General features: G+C 43.5%; 1 protein-coding gene across 4 annotated transcripts in view; it reads right to left on the reverse strand.

Moving 5' to 3' along the window:
• Window positions 1-26,223, reverse strand: part of HRH1 (histamine receptor H1) — a 103,385-nt gene that overhangs the window by 9,097 nt on the left and 68,065 nt on the right. The window contains exon 1 of one of the 4 annotated variants that reach the window (XM_074404785.1): window positions 19,886-20,290. The exons of 2 other annotated variants lie outside the window; for them this stretch is intronic. The gene's annotated coding sequence lies outside the window, so the exon portion shown is untranslated. Of the gene's footprint in view, window positions 1-9,890; window positions 10,453-19,885; window positions 20,291-26,223 lie in introns of those variants that run through there. One more of the 4 variants, XM_074404787.1, reaches the window with a different exon arrangement.

Consider the following 26,223-nt stretch of genomic DNA (forward strand, 5'->3'; position numbering starts at 1 on the left):
CTTGCTTCACCCCAATGATAAAGCTAAAGTAGCCATTGCAGAAGTTAAAGATTTAAAGCAAATTCTAGCTATTCAAACATGATGTCAAGATGCAAATGCCTGGTTAGAATGGATTAAATATTCTGTCTGCACGCTAAATAAAAGCAACTGTTATGCTTGTGCAACAGGTAGGCCAGAAACCCAAAGTGTCCCCTTCCCACTTGGATGGTCATCTGATCAATGAGGCATGAGCTGTATGGTAGCTCTCTTCCAGAACCCCACAGTAATGAGCCATGCAAGACTCTTTCACTGCTGTTTCCTGAAGTCAAAAGCCCTGTGGATCAGTGCCTGAGGACCATCTAGCCTCCAGCCCCTGAAGTTAACTTCACTTCATGTCTTTCATGGCAGGGGTAAAGTCAGCATTCCTTGGGGACCTAACGACAGGGTATAGTGAAATGAAGCCTTTTCAAGGGCTTACCGATCAGTCTGCCCTTGTTCGTTCCTGAGCAGATGTATGGTGGTATTGCAGGAGACTATTGCTGGGTACTCTGCCAAGTAACTGGAGTGGCACTTGCACTCTAATTCAATTGGCTGTCCCTTTCACCTCGGCATTTCATGAACCAAGAAAGTTGAAGGACAGAATATCGTAAAAAAAGAGATGTCCCTCATGGACCCTTGGATCCTCATGTTTCTATAGATGCTATCAGAGTACCATGAGGGGTACCAGATGAATTCAAAGCCTGAAATCAAATGGCTGCAGGATTTGAGTCTATATTGTTCTGGTAGTCAACTGTAAGCAAGAATGTAGCTTGGATAAATTATACCTATTATAATCAACAACACTTTGCTAATTTTACTAGAGATGCAATTAAAGAAATAGGTGAACAATTAGGCCCTACCAGCCAAATGGCCTGGGAAAATAGAATAGCCCTTGACATGATATTAGCTGAAAAAGGCGGAGTGTATGTTATGATTGGAGTTCAATGTTGTACTTTTATTCCTAATAACACCACCCCTGATGCAACAATAATAAAAGCCTTACAAGGCCTTACCTCCTTATCAAATGAGTTAGTTAAAATTCTGGAATAGATGACCGCTTTACAAGCTTTGTGGAGAAATAGTTCAGGAAATGGAAAAGAATTATGACCTCAATTTTCACTTCTCTTATAATCGTTATAGGTGTGCTCATTCTTCTAGGATGCTGTATCATAATCCTATATTCATGGTTTAGTGCAAAGACTTATAGAAACAGCTCTCACCAAAACATCCCTTAGTTCATCCCCACCTTATTAAGATAAACTCTTCCTTCTTGATACCCAAGAAGAACATCAGAGCCTAGATATGCTAAGGCGTTTTGAAGAGGAAAAAGTATAAAATCGAGAGGGGGAAATTATCGGAGATATAAATTCCTGTTCAAAAAGCTTTATTTCCCTGTTCTTTGTTTCTTAAGACCAACTTCCTTGTCTCCTAGCTACCTGATCTGTAAACAACCTTCTTCCTCCCTTTGCTGTGCCCAGACAAGTCCAGATACGTCTTCCTGCCTAGTAACAGACAGTCGCTCTTCCTTCCCACCTAATAGACCCTATTCAATTTTAAACCTTAGCCAATCAAGCTAGCTTAGATGGTGAGGTCCAACCCCAACCAATGTGGAAAGGACACAGAAGTGCCAGGAACTGCATTAGGGATAAAAGCCCCTGCTCTACCCTGCTCAGTGTGTTCTTGAGATCATGACTGGTGCTAGCTGCACCCTTCTGCAGAAGTGAATTTGTCTTGCTGAGGAATTTTCTGCCTATGTGCTGGTTTTCTTTGCAGCACTGGCACTTGTTTCTAATATCTACCTATGACCCGGAAGCTTCCTCCCCACTTCGAGTTGTCCTGCCTTTCCCAGACCAAACAAATGTTCATCTTGCATACGTTGATTGATGTCTCATGTCTCCCTAGAATATATAAAACCAGGTTGTGCTCTGACCATCTTGGGCACATCGCCAGGACCTCCTATTGCTGTGTCATGGGGGTGCATCCTCAACCTTGGCAAAATAAACTTTCTAAATTAACTGAGACCTGCCTCAGATTCTTGGGGTTCATGAGGCTAAGGCAGTATTGTCTCAGGGATTTTTATATTTTCTTGTTTTCTTTGGAAGGAAGCAGGAAGTCGTTCCCCTAAACACTTCCCCAGCTTGGCATTCTCAAGGTGGCTCTGAGCTCCCTGGCCTCCAGGGATGTCTCCTTTCTCTTTTTTCGTCATTGTCTGGCACATAGAGGGGAGATAAACAATTTTCTATTTTATTTTTTATTTTAAATTTTTTTTATTTTTTTATTTTTTTGAGACGGAGTTTCGCTCTTGTTACCCAGGCTGGAGTGCAATGGCACGATCTCGGCTCACCGCAACCTCCGCCTCCTGGGTTCAGGCAATTCTCCCGCCTCAGCCTCCTGAGTAGCTGGGATTACAGGCACGTGCCACCATGCCCAGCTAATTTTTTGTATTTTTAGTAGAGACGGGGTTTCACCATGTTGACCAGGATGGTCTCGATCTCTCGACCTCGTGATCCACCCGCCTCGGCCTCCCAAAGTGCTGGGATTACAAGCTTGAGCCACCATGCCCGGCCTTTATTTTAAATTTTAATTTTATTTGAGACGGAGTTTTGCTCTTGTTGCCCAAGCTGGAGTGCAATGACGCAATCTCAACTCACTGCAACCTCTGCCTCCTGGGTTCAAGCAATTCTCCTGCCTCAGCCTCCCAAGTAGCTGGGATTACAGGCATGCACCACCACCCCTGGCTAATTTTGTATTTTTAGTAGGGATGGGTTTCACCATATTGGTTAGGCTGGTCTCAAACTCCTGACCTCAGTGATCCACCCCTCAGCCTACCAAAATGCAGGAGTTACAGGTGTGAGCCGCTGCACTCATCTGAAAAACCATTTTTAAAAAATTGTGAGGCCAGGTGTGGTGTCACATGGTTGTCATGAACCCAAGGTGCATGCTCTTCAGTTAGATCAGTGGTTCTGTCCCCTAGGGGATACCTGGCAGTATCCATGCCATTGTAGTGAGCCAATATCATGCCACTGCATTTCAGACTGGCAACAGAGTGAGACCTCATCTCAAAAAAATTGTGAATACACTATTTATCATCTAACAATCATATTTGACAGAAAATGATTCAAGCAATCCTCTCACCATGGTCTCCTGAGTTGCTGGGAGGGACCATAGGCACACACCACCACACCTGGCTAATTTTTTGTATTTTCTGTCGAGAGAGGGTCTCACTGTATTACCTAGGCTGGTCTCTAACTCCTGGGCTCAAGCCATCTGCCCACCTTGGCCTCCCAAAGTGTTGGGATTACAGGTGTGTAAGTCACCACCATCTCCAGCCATGATTTATTTTTATTAAAAAATCTATATTTTTCCTTTTTGTTTAAAGAAAGAAAAGGTATGATTGAATTGACATTACTGAACTAAAAATTAGTGTAGCATATTAAACATTCAAGGGTGAAATCTACCAATGCCTGCAACGTACTGAGAAATGAATAAAAAATAGCTTGAATGGATTCTTCTGGTTAGCGAGATGACTAATGTAAGGTGTTTTTCCCTCCCTCGGGGACCTGCATTTTGAAAAATTTGGTCCCTGAGGTTTTCCTTGTGTAAATTTCAAAGCAAAGTCAGATACTCTGGTAAAGAATGTGGGAGCTATTTGGGGACACGGATCCTATATCACTACACACCACCCCGGAGACCCCACTGGATCTGAGGTGCCCTCTCTGAGGATAAAGCCAAGCTTATGGAAACAGTGCTGGACAGAGCGTGTGCTCTGGGCAGAGAGAATAAAAGCTAGAAGAGCCGCATGCTTGTCTGGAAGGAAGATGGTCACCTGCAGGTCCTCTCTAGCGCTGCCTTCTCAGATTAGCAGCCTAAGGAGAGCTCCAGAGGCAGGAGCTGGGTCCTCACCCATACTCTGTGCTCTGCTGCTGACCGGGATGTGTGTGTGTGTGTGTGTGTGTGTGTGTGAATGTGTGAGTGAATGTGTATGTGCATGTGTCTGTGTGTGAGTGTACGTGTGTTAGTGTGTGTGAGTCTGTGTATGTGTGAGTGTGCGAATGTGTCAGTGTATGTGTGTGTATGAGTGTGTGAATGTGTGTGTATGTGTGTACATGTGAGTGTGTAGATGTGTGTGGTTTGTGTATGAGCGTGTATGAATGTGAGTATGTGTGTGAGTGTGTGAGTGAATGTGTATGTGCATGTGTGTGAGATGTTTGTTACTGTGTGTGTGTATGTGAGTGTGCAAATGTGTCAGTGTGTGTGTATGAGTGTGTGAATGTATGTGTGTATGTGTGTGAGTGTATGTGTGTACATGTGAGTGTGCAGATGTATGTGTGGTTTGTGTGTGTATGAGCGTGTATGAATGTGAGTATATATGTGTGTGTATGTATGTGTGTGAGTGTGTAAGACTGCGTGTGTGAGCATGCATGCCTTGAGTAAACAGCTTTGGGTGCCAGTTTTCTCACCTTTAAAGGAGGGACAATAGTAAGCCCTCCCTGTCTGGGTCGTTGGGAGGATCCGTGGAGACAGTGGAGTGGGAAAGCTTTGCGATTACTGGGTAAAATGCAGAAAAGGGCCCTTCTTCCCTGAGTGTACAAGCAAATCATTTTTGAATTAAGGCAATGACTACATTCTGAAACCATTAGGTGGGAAAGGGCTTTGACTACAGTGATTACAGTCTAATCCCATCAGGCCCATGTTCCAGCAAACAACCCAGTCAGCGTTCCTTGCATATCCTGCCACACCAACAGGGGCAGCTGAAACAGCAAGGAGCCAAGCCCCAGGGCTGGCGCTTCTCACACATCAGTTGCTAAATGCCCACAAGCCCAAGAGGAATGAATATCTGGTGATCCCCAAGGTGGAGAGGAGGAAATGGTCAGCTCAAGCTCAAGGGGTGAAGCAGCTTACTCAGGGTCACATAGCTGGGAAGTGGTTGCTGAAGTTAAGGTATGAACCTAGGTCTATCTAATTCAGGGTTTCTTTTTTTTTTTTTTTAGGCAAAGTCTCTCTGTCACCCAGGTTGGAGTGCAGTGGCATGATCTTGGCTCACTGCAACCTCTGCCTCCCAGATTCAAGGGATTCCCTTACCTCGCCTCCTGAGTACCTTGGACTATAGGTGTGCACCACCATACTCAGCTAATTTTTTTATTTTTAGTGGAGGGGTTTTGCTCTGTTGGCCAGGCTAGTCTCAAACTCCAGACCTCAAGTGATTCGCCTGTCTCATTCTCCCAAAGTGCTGGGATTACAAGCATAAGCCACCACGCCTGGCCCTTACTCAGGATTTCTTAACCTTGGTCTTAGCATTGCCATTTGAGCTGCATGACTTTTCATTGTGGGGGGCTGTCCTGTGTACTGGGTAACGACGTTTAGCATCATCCCTAGCCTCCACTCACCTAATGCCAGTAGCTGTGAGCTCCCAGTCATGATAACCCAAAATTGGGAGGCCCAGGCGGGTGGATCACCTGAGGTCAGGGGTTTGAGACCAGCCTGGCCAACATGGGGAAACCCCATCTCTACTAAAAATACAAAAATTAGCCAGGCATGGTGGCGCACACCTGCAGTCCCAGCTGCTCAGGAGGCTGAGGCAGGAGAATTGCTTGAACCCAGGAGGCAGAGGTTGCAGTGAGCGGAGATCATGCTACTGCACTCCAGCCTGGGAAACAGAGTGAGGCTCAATCCCCACCCCCCACCCCCCCCCCAAAAAAAAGAGAGAGAGGGAGAGAGAGAGAGACCCAAACAGGTATAGAACAGCAAAAGCCATGGAAGATGAAGTAAGTACTGAACTAAGTGCAGAAACTATAGGCATAATTTTTATAAGGAAGTTCAGACCTACAGAAGTTTGAGGTAAGATTTATCCCATTGATGAATATTGTTCCATCACACTTTTTGGTCCACTTTTCTACTTTATAGTTAGAAATTTCTCTCATGGTAATTTAAAATGTAAATAAAGATTTATGCACAAAAATGCTTACTGCAACATTATTTTTGAAAGGAAATAAAGGGAAATGAGCTGGCATTTGGAAACTAAATGTATCTGAGGTAGCTACATAATAGAATATCATGGGGTCATTGATAGTCATTATGGAGCACCAGAAATGAGATGGAAAAATGCTCATGATGGAATTAAATTTATAAAAGACGTGGTTTGTTTGTACAGGACAACGTCAATTCTATTAACCAACAGGATTCTATCCAGGGCGAATCTCTGTTATGTTACATAAACCATGGTTTTCTCTGGGTACTGGATGATATTTATTATCTTTGGTATTCCCAGGATTTCGACAATGAGATTGTCTTCATTTTATAATAGGGAAAATGAGAGGTAACTGCATTCATTTTGGAAAAAAAATAATAAAATAGATTCCTTTAACTTAAAAAACATAAAAATAAAGAAATGTTTTCCACATGCTTTGCACAACTTCTATTTTCTCTAGTACAAAGTGAGAGTTTGGGATTCCTTTCTTGATTTATTCTAAATGGATTTACCTGCTACTCCCCAGTGCAAACTGCTCTATCCTCTTCCTCATTTGTATGGCTGGTTATTCTAGTCAAGTAAGTCAGAACACTTCTTTGATCTAATTCTGAGAAAGAGGCACCATGCACGAGGGTGCTCCAGTACTGCATAGTCTCATTAAGTCTGGCCAGGTCATAATTTCCATGAAACACCCAGGCTTATCTATGTCACCGGTTGTGATGAACAGAGCAGACTGCAAATAGCGAAATTCCATTATGAGCTCAGTGTTGCAGGAACCTGACTGACTCAGACTCTAGGGGCGTTCTGGCTTCAGCCTCTGGGTAAGATGCAAGAAGCAGATGACCTCATGGGCAGGCAGTGGCCCCAGTGGCTTTTCCAGGGGTGGACGTACTTATGTAAAGAGTCTACAGAGTCAGAGAAGAAAAGCTACTAAGAACAGAGGACTGTGTGTAGAGCAAGAGGGAGTGGTAGGGACTGGGACAACTCTGCTTTAAGAGTGCAGCTGCTGCTCGCATGCCACCAACTGCTGCAGGCTCAGATCTGCCTGCTTTTAAAAGGAAACAAAATCTGGAGTTTTCACATGAAGTTTTAAAGTTTTTAAATGCTGTCAATTATTCAATTGTTTCATTTGTCTTCTTGAACACTACCCAGGGTAAACAAAACAAATCTGAGGGATTCGACCTGTGAGCCCCCAGGTAGAAACCTCAAGCTGGTTCGTAGGGGATGCAGAATGCTGAATATGAGATAATGACCCAGGAGTGAACACCTTTTGGGGTATTTGCCCAGCTCAAGTCAAGCTTCCTCGCTGAGAACCATCATCTCACCTAGGGTGGGCTCTGGCAGCCATAGCCATGCCATGTGATCCTGATCCCTGGGCACACGTGATTGAACCAGAAGTTGTCCCCTGACCCAGAACAGACCAGTCATCCCAGTTGTCTCTTCTGGAACACTGGAATTGGAGTTGTCCCATAAAGACAGTCTTTGGTCTCATGTCCTAAAGTGGTGGGTAAGTAGGGGGTTGGGGGCTGCCACTGGGGGCAAGAGGGGAAGGGTTGTTCACCTCTGGAAATGCTGAAATAAAGGAGGGGATAGAAGAAGGCAACAGACACAATGCAATAATTCATATGCTGGAACAACAGAGATCTACCTGCAGAAGGATGAATTTAGGCCCTTCCCTCATATCATACTCAAAAATTAACTCATAATTAATGATAGTCCTAAATGTAAGAGCTAAATCTTTGTGACCTTGAGTTAGGCAAAGATCTCTTAGATATGACACCAAAGGCACAAGGAATTCTTTTTTTTTTTTTTTTTTTTTGAGATGGAGTTTCGCTCTTGTTACCCAGGCTGGAGTGCAATGGCTCGATCTCGGCTCACCGCAACCTCCGCCTCCTGGGCTCAGGCAATTCTCCTGCCTCAGCCTCCTGAGTAGCTGGGATTACAGGCACGTGCCACCACGCCCAGCTAATTTTTTGTATTTTTTTTTAGTAGAGACAGGGTTTCACCATGTTGACCAGGATGGTCTCGATCTCTTGACCTCGTGATCCACCCGCCTCGGCCTCCCAAAGTGCTGGGATTACAGGCGTGAGCCACCGCGCCCGGCCAGGAATTCTTAAAAACTGCTAAATTGGACTTCATCAAGATGAGAAACTTTTGGGTTTCAAGAGATACCACTAAGAAAATGAAAAGCTACAGAATGGAAGAAAATATTTATCGGTCGTATATCTGATACATCACATATCTGATGTAACCAAGAGTTACATAAATAAGTCTTCCAACTCAAGTCATAAGAAGATGAATAACCCAATTTATAAACGGGCAAAGGATTTATACAGACATGTCACCAGACAAGATACAGGAATGGCTCAAAAGCACATGAAAAGATGTTCAACATCATTAGTCATTAGGAAAATAAAAATAAAAACCACAGTGAGATAGCACTTCACATCTACTAGGATGACTATAACTTAAAAAGAAGGACAATAACAAGTGTTGGTGAAGATGTGGAGAAATAAGAATTCTCAAAGTTCTTCTTTTCCACATGCACCAGGCCCTGTTTAGAACTGGCAGCATTTAATTCTCACCTTGCATATTAAATACACACAGGATAGAAGTACCAAATCTGATTCCCCAAAAATTTATGGACCCTTGAAAACTCAAGACTGAAGCTGGGCTTGTAAATTTCTTTGGAAGGGCTCATAACTTTCCTACCCAACCAGTTACCTGATCTGTCTGTGCCCCACCCAGTCAGCTAACCTATCTGTGCCTCGCGCAATCAGAGGATCTGCCTGCCCCCAATCAGTCAGCTGTCTGTTTGGTAGAAATGTAAAATGGTGCCGCTGCTGTGAAAAGCAGTCTGACAGTTCTCCAAATGGTTAAACATAGTTACCATAGGACCTGTTTCCACACCTAGATATATGCCCAAGAGAACTGATAACGTGACCACAGAAAAACTTGCATGCAGATATTTATAGCATTATTCATAACAGCTAAAAAGTGGGAAAAACCCAAATGTTCATCAACTGGTGAATGAATAATCAAAATGTGGTCTACTTGTCAATAAAAAGGAACAAAATACTGTTCCAAGCAACAACATGAATGAACCGTAAAGCTTCATGCTAGGTGAATGAAGCCAGAGGCAAAAGGCAACACACTGAATGATTCAATTTATATGAAATGTCCAAAATAGGCAAATTTATAGAGACAGAGAATAGATTAGTGGTTGCTTAATAGTGGAGGGGGAACAGGAAGGGATCTTTTGGAAAAGAGAAATATTCTAAAATTGGATTCTGATGATGATTATACAACTCTGTAAATTTACTAACAATAACCAGAGTTGTATGATTCACTTAGAATGGGTGAATTTTATGATTCATAAATTACACCTCAATCAAGTTTTAAAAAAATATTTTCAGTGGACTAAGAAAGAGGCTGCTTTGGGTTCCAGATCTCTCTATTTTAAAAATCTGTTTCATTACACCAGATTCTGGGAAACAGAATCAATTATGAGATTCTCAGTGTCATTTAAAGGAAAATAAACTAGCTGCTTAGCAGAACTGCTTTAGTCAGAACCAAGATTTAGATTAAATAGATCTCATGATTTCTTGTAAAAGGGGCAGGGAGATGTTATGGGTAACTTCTAACTTAGTCATCAGCAGTGGAAGGAGAGAAATGACTGAGCTATGTCAAACCCTTTCCTCCTGCACGTCTGTGATCTTCACTCATTTTATACTTTGGTTTAAGAGACTGAACTTGCTTGATTGTTTGTCTACTCCCTACAACCCCCAGCACTGGTGTGACAGGCTTGGATTATTAAAGCTCAGTGAAAGAAAGGGAAGCTGAAGGATATTATCACGAAATGGCAAAAAAGCAGCATTAAAAGCCCAGCTCGGTTATCTCTTACCTTCTGACCTCAAAAAGCAATGAAGAAAAAGAAAAGTAATATTTTCTGGATTGCATCAGGCTGGGAGATTTTCCATATTGCATCATTTCATCCTCATCTTGCTGGTGACCTCATGAAAATAATTCTGCCCCAACCCCCCATTTTAATGATGTGGAAACAGAGGCTTCTGGCGTTTACAGGGCTTGGTGCCTGCACTAAGAGATTCCAGAGTGACTGAAGAGCAAGTTTCACTTAAAGGTCAAAATGGCACCCATCTGCTAAGATCTTGAGTAAACTTCACATACTCTCCCCGCCCCATCCTCTTTTTCATTGTGAAGAGAGGGATATAAATAAACACTTTAAATAAAGATTCAGGGAATTGAAAACACGGACATCCTTGCTAACAGGAGAAGAGGACACAATGCATACACCATCATCCTTTTCACTGTGAAGTGAGGAAAATAAATAAATGCTTTAAATAAAGATTCCAGGGAATTGGAAAATATGGACATCTGTGCCAACATGAGACAAGGACACAGTGATCACGCCACCAAGCCCAGCACATACACAAGTATTATTTCAGGACGTGATGAATAATGTTTTCATTTTGTTCTGAATCCTTAGAGATCAAAAACTCTGAGGAAGACAAGAGTTATTTGGGCTGTTCTCTTCTTGAGGCAAAAGCAAGTGATTGATGATATTGAACTAAATGGAAGAGCTGGCAGGAGAAAAAGAAGAGGGAGATGCGGGATTTATAAGAGAGAGCTCATAGGTGATTAGGAGTTCTTGTAACTTTCGTCTTTCAGTCAAGTGACCTGATCAGGGACACCTGCCTGCACCTGCCACCTCATCCCACACCTGGGGCTCTTTAGCACCACCTGCTGGTCAAGCCCTCTTGCTGGTTCTGGGGCCAGGCTATTTATATTTAGGAGTTATTTATATATTTACGTACAGGAGTTATTTATATATAGGGGCATAGATGAGTGTGAGTCAACCTAGCTCTTAGTTCTATTCTGATATTCATAGATTAATCATTTATTCATTCATATATCCATTCATTCTTTCCTTTCCTTTCATCAAATCATCCACAAAATCTTCACCGATGAATATTCTTGCCAGGTACAGATATTATGATAGCCGAGGGATGAACACAGTTCCTATTCTCATGGAGGTGCCAGCCTATGCCTGTAGTTCTCAACTCTGGCTCCCTGAGAGCTTTGTTTTTGTTTTTTTGAGATGGAGCCTCGTTCTCTTGCCCAGACTGGATTGCAATGGCATGATCTCAGCCCACTGCAACTTCCACCTCCGGAGGTCAAGCAGTTCTCCTGCCTCAGCCTACCCGGTTGCTGGGATAACAGGCACCTGCCACCATGTCTGGTTGATTTTTATGTTTTTAGTAGAGACGGGGTTTCACTGTGTTGGCCAGGCTGGTCTCAAACTGCTGACATCAAATGGTTCAGCCACCTTGGCCTCCCAAAGTGCTGGGATTACAGGTGTGAGCCATTGCGCCTGGCCAAGAGCTTTTAAAACATACTAAGATGTCTTCTTTCAGGAAGATTGGGTAGAGGTACTTTTCTCTATTCTTCTGCTAAGTACAACTAAAACTCTGGATGCTATATTTAAAGGAACCACAAGAAGACTGTGACAGGTGGAGAGGCAAAGACAAAGCAGTGAGGAACATTGGGACCCAATGAGTGACACTGTGATGAGTTCCTAGGGATTTTGTTCGGCTACATAGATCAGAGACTTTGAGCTGAAGAAGCTGGCAGTTCAGAAATGCCAGCAAAACGAAAGCCTGCTGTGTCTCGCCAAAGGATTGGGAAAGGGGCTGCCTAGCAATAGAACACTTTTAGACAACACCTGCTCTATTTCAGCCAAACACCATAGAAAAATACTGTGTCCTGGTCCTGTCCTAGCCAGATGCAGCTAAATGGGGAGGGGAGCCAAGACTTCCACCCTTGTCGAGCTCTAATGAAGTGACTCAACTTCCCTTGCTGGGGTGGTGTTCCTGCCATTCCTAGCAGGGAGCTGGGACTTGCATCCTATCAGATGGTGACAAGTCCTGCACCTACCCACACGGTGTCAGTAGGGGTGTGCATGGGGAGCAGTGAGGAGACACTCTCATCCCTCCCTCCCAGCTGGGGACTTATCTGCAGAGGCCTAGTGGGGAGATGGAGCTCCCACATCTGCTCAGCAATAATGAGGAATCCACACCCTTCAGGTGTCAAGAGAAGCCAAGTGGGGAGCCAGGACATCTACCCCCACCTGGAAGTAATGAGGCAGCACATTCTCCCCTTGTGTACTCCGGCTTCCCCTGCTACAGAAGTGTCAGTCAAAACTAGATAACACAGGAGATTTAAATTTGATCCTAGGTCTTATAACACATAAAATGTCCATATTTCAATTGAAAATCACTTTTCACATCAAAAAATGAGAAAGGATTTCAAATAGGATTTTTAAAAAGCAATCATACTTTGGAAGGCTGAGGCAGGAGGATCACTTCAGCCCCGGAATTTGAGATCAGCCTGGGCAACATAGCAAGACCCCATCTATAAAATTTATTTTTAAAAAATTAACCAGGCATGGTGGTGTGCACCTGTAGTCCCAGCTACTTGGGAGGCTGAGGCAGAAGGATTGCTTAAACCAGGAGTTTGAGGCTGCAGTGATCTATGATTGTGCCACTCTACTCCAGCCTGGGCAACAGAGCAAGACCCTGTCTTTAAAAAAATAAAATTAAATTAAAATAAGGATAAATTTAAAAATGAATAAAGGAATTAATAAATACCAAGTGTTAGAATTGTCTGACAAAACATTTAAAGTAATCATCATAAAAATGCTTCAACATGCAAATGTGAACATACTTGAGACAAATGAAAAAAATAAAAAGTCTCAGCATATAAAGAAGAATCAATGGGAATTTAGGATGGAAATAATAATTGAAATAAGAACTCAATGGAGGGGCTCAAAAGAAAGATGGCAGGAACAGAGGAAAGAATCAGTGAACTGGAAGATACAACAACAGAAATTCCCAAATCTGAACATCAGACGGAAAACAGACTAAATAAATAAATGAATAAATAAATAAACAAACAGAACCCCAGGGTCCTGTGGGATAAAGATCTAACATTCATATAATCATAGTCCCAGAAGGAGATGAGAAGGAAGGTGGCAACGATAACGTGCTTTGAGAAATAATGGCTGAAAACTTCACAAATTTGGCAACAGACCTAAACCTACGGAATCAAGAAGCTATTAATCAAACAGGATAAGCCTCCCAAATATACATCAAAATGCATAATAGTTAAACTCCTGAAAATGAAAGACAAAAAAATCTTAAAAGTACCAGAGAAAAACACCTTACCATAATGAGAATGATAGCAGATTTCTCATAGAAACCACAGAGACAAGAAGAAAACGGCATTATATTTTTCAGATGCTGAAAGAAAAGAACTGTCAGCCCAGACTGTTGTACTCAGTAAAAATATCTACACGGAATAAAGAGAAATCAATACATTCTCAGACGAACTTATATAGAACTGTGTGCTGAAAGCTACAACAATGTTGATGAAATAAGTCAAAGATGTAAATAAATGGAGAGTGTTTATGGATCGGAAGTCTCAACAGAGTAAATATGTCAATTCTTCCCAAATGAATGTACAGATTTAATGCAATTTCTATCAAAATATCAGCAAGACACATAGACAAGACTCTTCTAACATTTATATGGAAAGGTGAAGAAACTAGAATAACTCAAATGATTTTGAGAAAAAAGAGAATAAAATGGGAGAAATCAACCTACCCAATTTAAAAACTACTATTTATTAATAGCTACAGTAATCAAGACTGTGGTATTGGTGGAGGAATAAACACATAAATCAATAGAATAGGACAGAGAGCCAAGAAATAGAAACAGAACCACACAAATATTCTCAAGTGATTTTTGACAAAGGTACAAAATTAATTTAATAGAGGACAGAAAGTATTCAACAAATGGTGCTGGCACAATTGGACGTCTCATGCAAAAAACTGAGCCACAATCTAAACCTTATGCCTTGTAAAAAATTAACTCAAAGTGGTCCACAGACCATTACATTTAAAATGTAAACTACAAAATTTATAGAAAAACACATTAGAGGAAATCTTCAGGAACCACAGCTAAGCAAAAAGTTCTTAGACTTGTGACTAAAAACATGATCTATGAAAAAAAAAACCAAAACAATGAATTGGATCCCATCAAAAGGAAAAATTTTGTTCTGTGAAAGACCCTGTTAAGAGGATAAAAAGATAAGGAGAAAATATTTGCCAGCCACATATCTAACAAAGGACTAGTATTTAGAATATATAAAGAGCTCTCAAAACTCAACAGTAAAAACCAGACAATCCAATGAGAAAATGGGCAAATGACATGAGAAAACATTTTATCAAATAGATTACACAGATGGCAGCACATCCGCATGTGAAAAGATGTTCAATATTACTAGCCATCAGAGAAATGCACATCAAAACCACAATGAGATATCACTGAACAGCCGTCAGAATGGCTAAAATAAAAGACAGTGGCAACACCAAATGCTGATGAAGACTACAGAGAAACTGTATCACTTACACATTTCTGGTGGGAATGAAAATGATACAACAATTCTGGAAGAGAATGACAGTTTCTTATAATACTAAACATATAACTACCATATATTTGAGTCATTATATTCCTGGATATTTATCCCAGAGAAACTAAAACTTATTTGCCCACAAAAAAAAACCTGAACATGAATGTTTATAGCAGCTTTATTCATAATAGCTCAAAGCCGGAAACAACCAGATACCCTTTGATGCGTGAATGAGCAACCAACTGTGGAATACTATGCAGCAGTAAAAAGGAATGCACTAGTGCTATTCCCATCAACTTGGATGAGTCTCCAGAGAATTATGTGAAGTGAAAGAAGTCAGCCCCAAAAGGTTACTAACTATGACATTATATAACATTCCTGAAATGACACAATTATAGAAATGGAGAACAGATTAGTGGTTGCCAGGGGTTAGTAATGGGGGAGGTGAGAGGAAAGGGGATGTGGCTCCCGAAGGAACTCTCCTGTACTTGATTGTCTTTATGTCAATATGTTGGCTGTGATATTTTACTAGTTTTGCAAAATGCTACCACTGGAGGAAATTGAGTAAACTATATGCAGGATTGCTGTATTATTTCCTACAACTGAGTGTTCCTAAAAGGCTTAATGTAAGAAAACTCATACTGGCTGCGCATGGTGGCTCATGCCTGTAATCCCAGCACTTTGGAAGATGAGGCAGATGGATCAGGAAGTTAAGAGATCGAGACCATCCTGGCCAACATGGTGAAATCCTGTCTCTACTAAAAATACAAAAATTAGCTTGGCATGGTGGTGCATGCCTATAGTCCCAGCTACTCGGGAGGCTGAGGCAAGATAATTGGTTGAACCCAGGAGGCGGAGGTTGCAGTGAGCCATGATTGCACCACTGCACTCCAGCCTGGCAGCAGAGCAAGACTCCCATCTCAAATAAATAAATAAAGATTTTTGACAAAGGTACAAAATTAATTTAATAGAGGGCAGAATAAAGAAAGAAAGAAAGAAAGAAAAGAAAGAAAACTCATACGTATCCCTTGGCCCCACTCCCAGACCCACAGCCACTCTGGTTTAAAGGTCCCCAGGTGATCCAGTATGCAACCAGGATTTAAAACTCACTTGTCTAGGCCAGTGATTCCTGAACCCTGACGTGCAAATACATTTTCTGAGTCTCATTAAAATGGCTCAGGAGATCTGAGGTAGGGCCAGAGATTCTGCATCTCTAACAAGCTCCCAGGTGTTGCCCATGCTGTTGGCCCACCAGCTTCACTTGGAGTAGCAAGAGCTTCCACACTGTGGTTACATCCAGGTTGGGTTCATAAGAATTATCAGAACAACTGTGAAATATATGGTACGCTGGGATCTAGCTTAGTGGATTCAGTAGGATCCAGTAGGTCTGGACGGTGCCAATAACTGTGTGTTTTTTAATAGCTCCTCCGGTGAATGCTGCCCCACCAGACTTGGGATCCAGCAGCAAGCTGCCTCTTGCTCCCAGATTCCTCTATGTATGAGCTCATCTTAGCACCCGAGGCCAATAATGGAATTCAAAATTATTGTCTGCATGCGTAGTACTTTCACTGTCATAGACCTGGGGTCAGGCCCTGGGGCTTGGTCTCTCTCATCTGCCCCTAAACCTACCCAGTGAGCTTCAGCCAGTGTCCCCTCCCTAGATCCGGTATCTCCTGTCCGTCATTGGCCTTCTAGAGGCCAGCTGTCTACTCCGTTTGTTCATCATTTGGAGGCTGCGTTGGTCCAAGCTCAAGTTTGTTCTCACCTGGGATACTGCAACAGCCCCCTAACTGGCCAGCCTGCTTCCAATCTCACCCCCTCCAGTCCCCAACCCATGTCAACTGCAAGCAATCTTTCTAAATCCACATTTCTCTCCTTCAGTTACTTATTCCCATTACAATTTTTGCTGATCTATGTCTTTCCTATACCACCATTTACTTTATATATAAGTGGATCTATTTTTTTTTTGGCATAACTTTATTTCACTACTACATATCAAAAACCAGTTATCATTTTTTTGTTACCTACAGAACTTTCCATAGGCATAAATAAGATGACAATAGAACAATGTGATTTAATTCTAGCCAGACATTGTGAGAAAGGCTCTGCTTTGTTAAAGAGTAACCTTAGCAAGAGTAAAACGGGTGTTAATGATCTACCAGCACCAAATTGAGATTCTCTTGGAGGTAATCAGAAGGACAGAAATATACAAATAAGACTTGAAAATCAGTGTGACTCAAAATTAATTAATGGTACATCTCTGTACCATTTAGAGTCACTTCAGGTAACACCCAAGATGTGGTAAACACTGTTTTAAATCACGTCATATGTTGTTTTGCTCCTAAATGCCTTGAAGGAAAAGTTCAAACTCCTTAGGCTGTTGGTGTGCCATTTCCTTCATGTTTTGACCCACTGCACTCCAGTAAAAATGAACTCGCTGTCCCCAAACACCCCAGGTTCTTGCCATTTTTTGGGGCTCTACACACAGTATTCCCTTTTCAGGGAAGAGGATGTATCTTGCAGACTGGCACTTCATTTATGTTTACTATTGTCTATACTTACGGGACTATTTCAGAGCCCACCTGAAACAAAGGTGAGAAGAATGAAAAGGAGAAAGCAGATGTGGAAAGGCTGACAAAGAAGATGGGAAGAAAAAGGAAGGGAGGGAGGCAGAGGGAAGGAAAATATAGATGAACTTCTATTTATTCCACAAAGTCCATCTTAAGTGTTCTTTCTTTTTCAAAGCTTTCCTGTATCTTTTAGCTATATTTAAGCATTTCTTCTTCTGGGTTCCCACAGTATTGTTTCTGTATCTCTATGAAGGCATTTAACACTATGTTCTTTTTTTTTTTTTTTTTTTTTGAGACAGAGTCTTACTCTGTTGCCCAGGCTGGAGTGCAGTGGCACAATCTCGTTTTACTGCAACCTCCACCTCCTGGGTTCAAGCAATTCTCCTGCCTCAGCCTCCCGAGTAGCTGGGACTACAAGTGCGTGCCACTGCACCTGGCTAATTTTTCTATTTTTTAAAGTAGAGACGGGGTTTCGCCATGTTGGCCAGGCTGATCTCAAACTCCTGACCTGAGGTAATCCACTCACCTCAGCTTCTCAAAGTGCTGAGATTACAGGAGTGAGCCACCGTGCCTGGCCCACTATATTCCATAGAACGAATTCAGGTATCCCTTACTTATACTTTGGTCCCTACAAGGGCAGGGGAACTGTGATATTCATTTGTATTTCCAGCACCTAGCCCAGTGGCTTTCAAACTTGGCTGCACGCTGGAATCATAAACAGAGCTTTAAAAAAACACTGATGCCAAAGATTCACGATTCCTGGACTTGATTCTGATGTAACTGGTCTGGGGTGTATCTGGATTTCAGGATTAAAAAAGAAAATTGGGCCGGGCGCGGTGGCTCAAGCCTGTAATCCCAGCACTTTGGGAGGCCGAGGCGGGTGGATCACGAGGTCAAGAGATCGAGACCAACCTGGTCAACATGGTGAAACCCCGTCTCTACTAAAAATGCCAAAAATCAGCTGGGCATGGTGGCACGTGCCTGTAGTCCCAGCTACTCAGGAGGCTGAGGCAGGAGAATTGCCTGAACCCGGGAGGCGGAGGTTGCGGTGAGCCGAGATCGAGCCATTGCACTCCAGCCTGGGTAACAAGAGCAAAACTCTGTCTCAAAAAAAAAAAAAAGAAAGAAAATTGTTCGAGACAGGTTCTTGTTCAGTTGCCCAGGCTAGAGTGCGGTGGCCTGATCATAGCTCAATGTGACCTTGAACTCCTGGCCTCAAGCAATTCTCCTGCCTTGGCCTCCCGAAGCACTAGGATTACAGGCATCAGCCACTGTGCCTGGCCTGGATTTTTAAAAACTCTCCAGATGGTTCTAATGCAACCAATATTGTGAACCAGTTTCCTAACCAAAGCTGAATTATGGTAGGAGGAGTTCAATAAGTGATGAATGAATAAGCAGATGAATCTGCCTCTAATGCACCACAGTTCTGACCCAACATGACCACATTCAGAGTTTCATGTTATGCTAATTCATTAATATATTCAGGAACTATTAATTAAACAATAATGTGGTAAGAGGTATTATGCTAGGCCAAGCCACCAGAGATAGAAATGTGAGTAAGACTCCCAATTCTCCCCTTGTTTCTGATATGCCTTAGGGATGGCTGGGGCCTGTCCTAGTTCATCCAAGAATGTTCTGTCCTGCTGGTTAATTGGGTCAGCTCCGACAGCAATCATTTCCCTAGTGACTGATAGCAAATCTTACTTTTGGCTGCTTCCTTGGGCAAGTGCTAGCTAAGGACAGACTCTATTCACTCTCAGAGACAGGAAGTTCCTAGTGGGTGTTGGCAAGTCAAGAAATCACAGAAAAAGTGGTCTTATCTTGATTTCTCCAAGCACTGCAGAAGTGAAAGGGAGATGCTCAAGTGTAGATGAAGTCCCGTGCAGCTCAGACAAGCCTCCTTCTGGGTGTGTATTTACATAAAGAAAATATAAGGTCGGGCATGGTGGGTTACGCCTGTAATCCCAGCACTTTGGGAGGCAGAGGTGGGCGGATCACCTGAGGTCAGGAGTTCAAGACCAGCCTGTCTCGCTCTGTAGCCCAGGCTGGAGTGCAATGGCCCCATCTCAGCTCACTGCAACCTCCGCCTTCAAGTGATTCTCATGCCTCAGCTTCCTGACTAGCTGGGATTACAAGTGCCCACCATGATGCCCGGCTATTCTTTGTATTTTTAGTAGAGACAGGGTTTCACCATGTTGGCCAGGCTGGTCTCCAACCCCGATCTCAAGTGATTCAGCCACCTTAGCCTCCCAAAGTGCTGGGATTAAGGCATAAGTCACCGCACACGGCCTCATGGTACCACATTCAAAAGAAGTTCAAGCCCAACATCTGGAAAATAAAATGATATGGAAAAGTAACTTCGATCCTACTGAAGACTTTCAAAGAGGCAAAACCATCGCAAAGAACGTCTTTTCCCATCTGTCACCCCACAATGCCAGCTACAGCATCACCTGCTCATCCTCAAATCTCCCTGCCCAAGCTCTCAAAAACTTCAGCTTGACTTGGTTCCTCTCTAATTCCCTTTTCCCTTCTCTCACCCACTCTTAAATCTTTCTGATTTATTGAAGAGTATCATGTAATTTCTAATATAAATCAACTTAGCTTTCCCAGTGCCGTCTTTTCTTTATTCACCACTCCAATCAGCCTGGCAAATGCCCAAGAGATAAGTGAACAGGTCTACTCTGGAAACAGAGGGAGGGCGCTGGGCAGTGGCTAGATATATATCAACACCTTTGACCCATCACACCGAGCTTCTTCCACCTGGACCCATCTTACTGTGTAGCCTCATCTCTGATTCTCCACTCCCCCCAAATAGGCCCTGCTCATGTACACTCCATACCTTTGCAAATGTGGTTCTCCTGCAGAAAATGCCTGTTCCCATCCTCTTACCCTGGCAAGACATTCAGTTAGTTCTTTACAACCCAGTTCTGATGCCACTTCCTTTTAGCCGTTCCTCAATCTCACTGGGCAGGCTTAATTCACTTCCTTCTCTAGCGCCTTGCTGAACTCTGCACAGACCTCAATTACAACCCTTATAAAGCTGGGCTGTGGCTGGGTACGGTGGCTCATGCCTGTCATCCCAGCACCTTGGGAGGCCAAGGCGGGCAGATTGCCTGAGTTTAGGAGTCCGATATCAGCCTGGGCAACATGGCAAAAACCCTGTCTCTACTAAAAATACAAAAAATTATCTGGTCGTGGCGATGCACACCTCTTATCTCAGCAGTTGGGAGGCTGAGGCACGAGAATTGCTTGAACCTGGAAGCAGAGTTTGCAGTGAGTGGAGATCGTGCCACTGCACTCCAGCCTGGGCAACAGAGCAAGACGCTGTCTCAAAAATAAATAAATAAATAAAGTTAGGTTATAATCCCTTAATTACTGATGAGACTTTTTTCACTAGACTGTGGGTGTCACATGTGCTTTGGAGTCATCTCTGTGTCCTCAGAGCCAAGAATTCGGGAGGCACTTAATGAAGTTACTGAATGGTACAGAAATATGTTCCCATCACTGGGTGCTCCAAAGAGGCATTCACCTGGCCCCTCCTCCCTGATCATCCCTCGGGGGTACTTGGAGCGCCTGCCAGATCAGAGTTTCAGAGATCTGCCCTGGCAGTCACCTGACTAGCCCTACATATCCTCCCATGTCTGGCCAGCCTTCCAGAGAGCAGTCTGTCCCTCTCTCTGACTTCAGCCAGGCCTGGTTCTCACACAGTCAAAAATAAAAGGAGTTAAAAGAAGCCAAGCGATTAAGCAAGAAAAGGAAATAAAGGCATCCAGACTTGAAAGAAAGGAGTAAAACTATCTATTTGCAGACGACGTGGTCTTATTTGTAGAAAATCCTAGGGAAACTACAAGAAAACTTTTAGAACTCAAAAATGAGTTCCAGGGGCCCAAGTCCTCAGTTTGGCCTTGGAGGGACCCCTCTGTCTCCTGGCCCTGCTCCCTCTTTCCTGCGGCACTTCCCGGCTCTTAGCAGCCGCAGGTAGAGCACCCACTTCCACGCTGCCTACTTTCCCCACTCTGCTACCTGCCTGGGAGGAGCCTTTGGAGTGCTTCTGTCTCATCCTCACCTCATTCCTGAAGTCCTTAAATAAAGGACATATTTACCGAGGCTAAGAGTTGGACCTGCGTTATCTCATTCAATCCCCACAGCAACATTCAGAAGTAGGAACTGTAATTATCATCCCCATTTTTCAGATGAGGCTCTGGGAACCTACGCCCTTGGTCCAAGCTCACATAGTTATAAGGGCCACTGGGCTTTGAAGTAAGGGCTGCCTGACTCCAACATCCGATTTCTTTCATTTTTTCTTTTTGAGACAGAGTTTCGCTCTTGTTGCCCAGGCTGGAGTGCAGTGGCACGATCTCAGCTCGCTGCAACCTCTGCCTCCAGGTTCAAGCAATTCTCCTGCCTCAGCCTCCTGAGTAGCTGGGGCTACAGCTGTGTGCCACCACGCCAGGCTAAATTTTGTATTTTTAGCAGAGACGGGGTTTCACCATATTAGCCAGGATGGTCTTGAACTCTTGATCTCGTAATCTGCCCACCTCGGCCTCCCAAAGTGCTGGGATTACAGGCATGAGCCACCACGCCCAGCCCCAACATCTGATTTCTTAATTGAAAGTTGGAAAGAGAAGAGAGACACATCCTCTAGCTAGACGTGTCTCTTCTCTCCCTGACCCAGACTCCAAGACTGATAACTTCTCAGTGTGTAGAACTGACTCTGTACTGTGATTTTCTCTCCCCTGTTTAGCTGGAAGGTTCTTGGGAGCAGAGGCCATGTCTTAATCAGCTTGGTAGCCTCACATGCTAGAACTCTTGGCATTTGGTAGGCATACACATTACAGGGCTTCAGAAAGAGTGAAACGAGATGGTTGAGGGACAATAGTCTAAAGAGAACTAATGTCTGTTCCCTTTTGCATGAACAGGAGAGATGGCCTCACTCATATTTGGGGTGACAACATGATGTGGCTGAACATATTATGGGGAGAAGGCTGTCCCCCTCCTTGCTGACAGTGCCCCATGTGTCCCCTCAAGGCTGCAGAAGAGCCATCCTGGAGAGAAGGGCCCAGTCTTCTGGGCAGGGATTTGTGCACTCATCTTTGTTTACTGTGTGTCTGGTACAGTAAAAAATATTTGTTGAATGAATTTGCTGTGTGGCTTTGAACCCTTCTCTCAACTTCTCAAGGCCTCCTTTTTTAAACAAGGGGGTTGCTCAAGATCAGGGATTTTTCAAACATTTCCCCGCCCCGCTTTTCCCGGTAGTGCAACTACTGGTTTATGTAACAATTTATATAAGACAGATAGAAGCAGCTTGCTGCAGTAGCTGGAGTGGAGAGGGGAGACGCAGAGCCCTGTCTGTTGGACTCCTCCTCTTTGCCCCAGACTCACCAGAGGCCCTTCAGAGCAGTTTGAGAACAGCCAAGCTGGAGGAACTCGAAAGGGCCTTAAAATTCAGAGAGCTCTGTAAGGAGCGTCTACATTTTGAAAGGGTGACTCTGAAAAGAGAAAATCCTTTTCCACACATTTGGACAACTATTATTTAATGCGCTTGAATGCTGGAATGTAGGCCTTGATTAGGAGCGGAAGGGTGTAGTGTTGTCTTAGGATGGAGAGTTGATGTTTCCCCGGGCCTCCAACCCCCCCGGGTCTAGGGGGCCACTAGTTCTGCCTTACCGTTTGTGCCAGTGAGCCCCGATGCGCAGCTTGCCAGCAGACACTCGGCCGCTGTACTTTCCTGTCAGCCTGCCATCTTCTTCTAATTGGGTATCTGCTTCACTCCTGTTTTTTTTTTTCTCTCTTTTTTCTTTTTCTTTTTGATTCAAAGTTTTGCTCTTGTTACCCAGGCTGGAGTGCAATGGGTGATTTCAGTTCACTGCAACCTCCACCTCCAGGGTCCAAGCAATCCTCCTGCCTCAGCCTCCCAAGTAGCTGTGATTACAGGCAAGTGCCACCGCACCAGCTAATTTTGTATTTTTAGTAGAGACTGGATTTCACCATGTTGGCCAGGTTGGTCTCGAACTTCCAACCTCAGGTGATCCGCCTGCCTCAGCATCCCAAAGTGCTGGGATTACAGGTGTGAGCCAGTGTGCTCAGCCTACTCCTACTTCTCTCCATTGATTTTCCCCTCCTCTTGTTTTCCAGAACTCACAGAAAACTTCCACTGGTTCTAAGCAATTTACATAGTGCTGTGAACTTGCTGGGGGAAGTTGAATAGATGGATGCGTGATAGGCAAATAGCCCTAGATTTCGGCATTTTAGTTAAAATTCTGCACAACACCTGGGATATATATATAATCACACAGGAACCACTTAGCTTCTTATGAAAACAATCACAGAGTCAAGGAAATGGAAAAATCATCACAGTTTTCATAAATCGTTCCCATGAGGACCTGCTCAATGCCGGAAAGTTACAGCTGTGTGCACTTACAGCTGTGGCTGCACCCACCCTCACTCCCACCCTGTCCTGTGTCTCCTGCCACCTTGCTATTTATCCGGTTCCTGAACAAGTTCCTATCCAGGCTGTAGGTGTTCAAGAGAGCTATTAACTGACTATTGGTATCTAGCGGAGGTGCTCCCCTGTATAATCAGAACAACCACATTATCACTGGAATAAAGGATTACTGGGCACTTTTAAAGAGAAACTGATATGTTCATGTTCATAGCAGCATTATTCACAATAACCAGAAGATGGAAGCAACCCACATGTCCATCAGCAGATGAATGGGTAAACAGAATGTAGTCCTCATATACCATGTAACATTTTTAAGCCTTAAAAAAGGAAGGGCAGGCCTGGCACGATGGCTCACACCTGTAATCCCAGCACTTTGGGGGGCTGAGACTGGCGGATCATGAGGTCAGGAGTTCAAGACTAGCATGACCAACATGGTGAAACCCAGTCTCTACTAAAAATACAAAAATTAGCTAGATGTGGCAGCATGCACTTGTAATCCCAGCTACTCAGGATACTCAGGAGGCTGAAGCATGAGAATTGCTTGAATCTGGGAGGTGGAGGTTGCGGGGAGCCGAGATTGCACCATTGCTCTCCAGGCTGTCTAAAAAAAAAAAAAAAAAAAGGAAGGGCATCTGGCATGTGGTACCACCTCAATGAACCACCATGAACCTTGAGGGCATTCTGCTAAGTAAAATATACCGATCAGAGAAAGAGAAATACTGCATGATTGTACTTATATGAAGTCCCTAGAGCAGTCAAATTCATAGAGACAGAGACAGAAAGTGGAATGGTGGCTGCCAAGGGCTGTGGAAAAGAGGAAAGGAGAGTTAGTGTTAAATAGGCACAGAATTTCAGTCTCATAAGGTGAAGGGCTCTGGAGGTAGATGGTGGTGATGGGAGGGGACAGGTGCATGGTTGTGAATGTAGCTAGTGTCACTGACCTGTCCGCCTAAAAGGGCAAAAGTGGTAAGTATTAGGGATATTTTATCACAATTAAAAATAAGTAAATGAGAAACTAAACAGCTCCTTAAAGCCCTTTGACAAGGTCTAACATGAAAGGATTTGTCAATTTAAGGGCATCTTAAGAAGAAATCCTCTTGGGAATTCACGGTAAACTGGATGGAGGTGTCTTGTAGTAGAGGGCAGTGCATTGACTGAGTCGTTACACCTTAAACCAAATTTTCTTATACACTCATATTCCCACGCCTAGTTATTTCAGGGGGCAGTGACTCCAGAAACTCCATTTAACATTTAACTTGATATTTCCTTATCTCAGTTAAGGAATCAGGGATTGGTCTCTTATGCTCCTGGGGAAGCAGAATTCTGAATAAAACCGACTATCTTGAGGTTGGTTGTCTTTTCTTCTTATTGACATAGAACAATCATAAAAACAGGAAATGCAGCAAAATAATGTGTGCATTATGATTCTACTTATGTAAAACAGAAATGCAGGGGGAAAAGTGAATCTTTGGGAGGTAGGCAGCCCTTCCCTAGGGTTGCTATAATGAAACTCAACCTTTCTGTTCTTTAAGTTCAGCACAGCTCGATAAAAGAAGGCAAACAAGGTTTACAAGATGCAGCCTGACAAGAAGGGTAAAACCAGCATGATCTTCCCTGCACTGGATGACGGAAACCAATTTACTGTCTCAGGTGTGTGTCTGGGGCACATTTTCACCTGCTGGGGTGCAACGGGCAGCCCTGCAACTCCACGCCTCCTCCTGCCGGCTGCCTGCTGGAGTGGCTGCAGGCTCTGGACTGGGTTGTAGGAGACCCAAGTGCTGGCAGCCTCATCCCTAAGCCACTTTCATCCCAGCAAGCAGGACCCTCCACGTCAGCAGTACTGTTCTCACAGAGGACAGGGGATTCTTGGGACAGTTATGAGGTAACCAGCCTCAGAGACAGGTGGCTTTACTAAGACTACACAGCAAGTCAGGGTTGGAGATGACAATGGCACTAAGGGTTTCTTAGATCCAGGCCTAATTCTTTTCGGAACCAAACAACTAACATTTACAGCAGCTATCCCAGGCCAGGCGTGGTGCTTGGGGATTGATAGGTATTGTTTTATTCAAGTCCCACCACAATGCTAGGAGGTAATTAGTGTTATAATTACTTTTCCAGATTACTTTACTGAGTCTTAGAGAGCTTAAGTAATTTGCCAAAAGTCACAGAGCTGGCAAAAGGCAGAATCTAGATTTTAACCTTGGTCTGTGTGACTATCTGTTCGTATCTAGTATTTCCTTCCTTCCTTTTTCAGAAGACTTTTGGTAAAAAAATTAAGTTACCACAATGAAAATAAATAAATGAGAAACGAAACAGCTCCTTAAAGCATTTTGACAAGGTCTAACATTAAATGATTTGTCAATTTAAGGGCATCTTAGGAAGAAATCTTCCTGGGAATCCAGGGTAGACTGAATGGACGTGTTTTGTAGCAGACACCAGTGCACTGATTGAATTGTTGAGCATTGAATTTTCTTTTCTTTTCTTTTTTTTTTTTTTTGAGACAAAGTCTCACTCTGTTGCCCAGGCTGGAGTACAGTGGCATGATCTCGACTCACTGCAATCTCCACCTCCCACGTTCAAGCAATTCTTCCACCTCAGCCTCCTGAGTAGATGGGATTATAGGCATGAGCCACCATGCCAGCTAATCTGGTATTTTTAGTGGAGATGTGGTTTCACTATGTTGGCCAAACTGGTCTCAAACTCCTCATCTTGTAATTTGCCAGCCTCGGCCT

The sequence above is a fragment of the Saimiri boliviensis genome, chromosome 8, assembly GCF_048565385.1.
Source record: "Saimiri boliviensis isolate mSaiBol1 chromosome 8, mSaiBol1.pri, whole genome shotgun sequence".
Classification (NCBI taxonomy): domain Eukaryota; kingdom Metazoa; phylum Chordata; class Mammalia; order Primates; family Cebidae; genus Saimiri; species Saimiri boliviensis.